General features: G+C 34.2%; 2 long non-coding RNA genes across 4 annotated transcripts; both read right to left on the bottom strand.

The window, feature by feature from the left end:
• Nucleotides 1–1,626: 1,626 nt before the first annotated feature.
• On the bottom strand, nucleotides 1,627–2,051 carry LOC127126284 (uncharacterized). Its single transcript, XR_007804941.1, has 2 exons — nucleotides 1,985–2,051; nucleotides 1,627–1,835 (listed from the first exon to the last, which is right to left on the bottom strand). It is a non-coding gene; the product is annotated as an uncharacterized LOC127126284 (long non-coding RNA).
• Nucleotides 2,052–2,323: 272 nt separating this feature from the next.
• On the bottom strand, nucleotides 2,324–4,064 carry LOC127126285 (uncharacterized). 3 transcript variants are annotated; one of them, XR_007804944.1, is made up of 4 exons: nucleotides 4,007–4,032; nucleotides 3,850–3,888; nucleotides 3,529–3,735; nucleotides 2,325–2,465 (listed from the first exon to the last, which is right to left on the bottom strand). It is a non-coding gene; the product is annotated as an uncharacterized LOC127126285 (long non-coding RNA). The 3 variants fall into 3 exon arrangements; XR_007804942.1 differs by having other exon boundaries at nucleotides 2,324–2,465; nucleotides 3,529–3,888; nucleotides 4,007–4,055; XR_007804943.1 differs by having other exon boundaries at nucleotides 3,850–4,064.
• Between the last annotated feature and the right edge of the window lie 367 nt (nucleotides 4,065–4,431).

The following is a 4,431-nucleotide window of genomic DNA, read 5'->3' as shown; positions in this document are numbered from 1 at the left end:
TCAATACTACTGCATGTTTCTATGCTAACAATATTGTATCTAAATAATGCCATGAAATCAATCATATTACTTAATTGATGATTTATCATTCAATTAACCAATAAAATAATATTATGTATCAACAATGATTGTGATTATTAAACATAAGTCTATCGCCAATGTTTATAATTTAACAAATGAATATACTAGATTTAGACTTAGAGTGTATTGCTGAGTAACAATTTAAATCTAAATATTGAGTTATAATTAATTTGAATATAACAAGTTATATACACACAGATAAAATTTAATATGAATGAATAATTAAAACATATATAATTCCATTATCAAAAGTAATATGTGACATTATAATAAATTATATCTAACCACAATAGAAGAGAGTTTAGCTACTCACAATCATGGTAGCTATACAAATGAAACATATGAGAAGAAACATTATCAAGAAAGATTCCTCAAACTTTCATCATTATCAACCTCTAATCACTTCAATACTCCTTCTTTGTTAAAAACTTACCTTCTATGTGTCTCAATGTGTAATTTAGTGTAAAAATTCATAATGAATCATTTTTAAGCCCCTGACTCCTATTTACTCCTATTTACACAAGACATGCTAACCTCCATTCTCTAATCAAAGGAATGCTCGATTAGAAAACGAGCTTCCTTTGGCGCAAAGAAATGTGTCTTCACCAGTTTGAATTCACTAATAGAAGGATTCATATCTTAGCATATTTATCCTATTTTTATTTGTTTTCTTCTTATCTAAATCCTCTGATAAAAAAGGTCTTCTCTTATAAAAAAAATCTTGTTTTCCTTGGTTGGGTTCTGATCCCTATTCATTAATCAAAGGAATGATCTTATTGAATTTCGTGATGACTTTGATTCACTAGATTCAAATGTAGTTCACACTACGCCAAACAAGACCTTAGACAGCGCTTTTTTTAGCCTTAGACAGCGCTTTAAAGCGCTGTCTAAACCTCCGCTGCTAAAGGTTTAGACAGCGCTTTTTTGAATCTTAAAATCGCTGTCTAAGCCCCCCTCCTTAGACAGCGCTTTGGCCAAAAGCGCTGTCTAAGACCCTCCTATTTTAATTTTTTTAGGTATACCTTAGACAGCGCTTTTCAAAAAGCGCTGTCTAAGCCCCCCATCTTAGACAGCGCTTTGGCCAAAAGCGCTGTCTAAGACCCTCCTATTTTAACTTTTTTAGGTATACCTTAGACAGCGCTTTTGCCAAAAGCGCTGTCTAATCCCCCCCTTAGACAGCGCTTTTTACAAAAGCGCTGTCTAATGTATACGAAATTTTTTGAAACTTTTGTTTTAAACCACATTTTTTCCAGGTTTATAAACCAGAATTTCTACCTGTTTTCAACCAGATTTTGACAGACAATTATCACATTGTATATATGCCATTTTGGCCTTTTTTCTACAATTTTTGGCTAACAAATATATATATACCAATTCAAACCAACTTTTTTTATATTAAATTCAAGATCAAGCAATTAAGATCCAAAGTAGAAATAGTTTTAAGTAAACCACATAGAACATTTCAAGTTTCTAGCCACTGCATCTGTCAACAGACATTTTCAGTAGTTGTGATGAAGTTACCTGACCTCATTGTAACACATGTAATTCAATACAGAACAATTAAGATTATATATTAAAAGTTTTAGATCAAACATCAAACACTGCAACTGTTTTATTTTCAAAATACATAGAAACTTTTAGCATAGAACTAGAAAGCTAGACATGACAATGTTGTTAAGCAGAAAGACCAGCTTCTTCGAGCAGCTGTTTCACCTTAGTGATGTAATCACTCATTGCTTCATCCTTGGATTTTCCTGCAAAATAAATAAATATAATTTTGACTGTTGCATTGAAACTATAGATTGACGATGTCTTAGTGTCGTGTTTGTGTCGGTATTTCATAGCACAAAAGCACCATAACAAAATATTCACACTAAAAACCGAAACTTATAACTTTTTCTACCTTCAACAGCCTTCCATGCATCCCATTTAGCTCTGTCTTTCTGGCTGAAAATCCCAGGATGAGCTGTAAATCATACACAAAATCATGAACAATCATAATCCATAAGCCTTATTGCCTAGGGCATTTCTGTATTAGCCTACTTGAGTTTATCTACCGACATAAACATTAGCGAAACTGTTTAGAAGATCTTATAGAAATAGCTTATGACATGTCCATAAGTTGTTTTCAACTTATAACGGTTTGTTCGGCCTTAAGCTTGTGCCGGCCCTAACCCTCCACTCGTTATTGCAGGAAGGTGACAATGAGGATTCAAAAGTGGAAATATCGATTTGAAAATGACTTCTTAAATAAAAGAAAACTCACCGGTGGTAACAGGTCCAAGAGTGGCTTGCTTGTACAATCCATAAAGGATAAGCAAGTTTTCATTTGATGGACTCTCTTTTAGAGTCTTGACTTTCGCAGCATGCTCCTCAAAATCCTCCTGCATCACATTAACCAAGTGTGTAATGCTTGAAGTAATCATTTACTTATACTTATAAGCATAATATCAAGCACATGCAGAATTTTGATACTATTTCTATGAAAATGAAAAACATTACATGTTATGTTCATGTTCAGTACAGAGATCAGATTTAACATTCCTGCATAAAATTCAGCAAACAGTTTGAATCACATCATTTGAATAACAGGGTTTTTTCATACTGATAGCATTGAACAATTCCCAGTAACCGATTGCTGATAAAGAACTCCCCCAATTATAGTAAAAAGCAAACAAACCAGACCAGCAGGACTAGCATGCTTATCCCAAATCGTCACATTAATAGCCACCGTGAGAAACTTATTCACAACCCCAGTAACCGTAAAAGCAGTAGCCGAAACCGCTTTTCTCGCAGCAAATCCAAAGAAACTGATAAGCAAACCAAACACACAAGACAAAGAAACCGCAAGAGACGCATTCATCTCAAACAAACTCCCGGTACTCGAATTAATCGCATTCGAAACCTCAAAATTCTCTCCAGTTAGAAACCAAAAGAAAGGAGCAATCATTAAAGACAAGACAATACTTTAATGATTCCTTGAGAAATACTAGGGGGACAAACTCTTTCTACTCAATTGAAGAGTATAGTTCCTATACTCTAAAAGTTTGGAAGTTCATAAAAAAAACTCAAAGCCAACAATACTTCATAACAATGGAGATTTCTTTCTTTAACAATGAATTATATCTCTTTTAAGAAAATATCATAATTATTTAAACTTGTTATATACCATAATCATCTAATGTAACTCAACCAAATGGAAGCAACAAAAGAGAATATCCAAATGAGTGCGACTTATCAAGTGAATATTCTGCATCCTTACACACTAATGATTCACTATCACATGAAAAAATTAGGTGAGTAACATTGAAGCCCTACTCAATCTGCTCATAGTATCTACAACTACTCTGGCTTGGTCCCCCTAGTCCTAGTTAGTTAGTTGTATATAGTTTTAATAAAAAAAATGGTAAATATTGTGCAGTTCAATAAAAAAACATGATAATATACCTTAGACTCTTCTCCAGGCGCTTGAAACCAACATTAACAACTCTGCCCTTAAACTGATAGATGCAAACCACAGCTATGTCATGTAGCATTTGAACAATCCCCAAGGCTGATGTAGAATCCAAACTAATAGAAGAGAAGGATTGATTATGATCTCATTGCCAATACAAACTCTTTCCTCTCTCCACCAGACACTCCTTGACACATGTTCTCATACAATTAAGAATACAAACATATTTGTCAGTATATTAAACTCTATTATGTTGTTTTCGAGCATGACATTGATTATGACTAATTGAGACTCTAGTGGAAGCATGAATGTACCTCTCCAAGCCTAGCTCATAGATACCATATGTGAACAAGCTGCATATGTCAATGTTTCTTTTACAGTTAGGTGAGGAAACATAACATCATTCTTCACTTGTCAGTATATTAACATTCAGAAGCAGTGTTGCATAGAAAATCGTCAAAAGAAACCTACCTGCTTTTTAAGAACTTGGAATATGGTTGATCATTGTAAGTAACAGATCCGCCAATTATTGGTCGCAGCTTTTTAAGAACTTGCAAACGGTTCACTATATGCCTTTGGCGCAGCTTTTCCTACTGTTGCTGGGTTTCCAAAGACATTCCAAAACCTGAGAGTCTCATCTGCGGCTGCAGATGCCACAGTACACCCATCCGGGCTCTGTGTCATGTACAGCACTCTCGAGGTGTGACCGTTGAGTTCTGCCATCTTCACCATCAGAACCAAAAACATATTTTGCCCTAAGAAATTTGCATCTAGTATGATGAATAAACAACAATAAAAGCATCATAAGAACAATGCCTAATGATTTATATGATAACTACCTGTTCAGAACCAAAAACATATTTTGCCTTAAGCAATTTACATCCTATACCTTCCAT

This window comes from Lathyrus oleraceus, chromosome 3, assembly GCF_024323335.1.
Source record: "Lathyrus oleraceus cultivar Zhongwan6 chromosome 3, CAAS_Psat_ZW6_1.0, whole genome shotgun sequence".
In the NCBI taxonomy this organism is placed as follows: Eukaryota; Viridiplantae; Streptophyta; class Magnoliopsida; order Fabales; family Fabaceae; genus Lathyrus; species Lathyrus oleraceus.
This window is presented reverse-complemented; position numbering and strand designations above follow the sequence as displayed.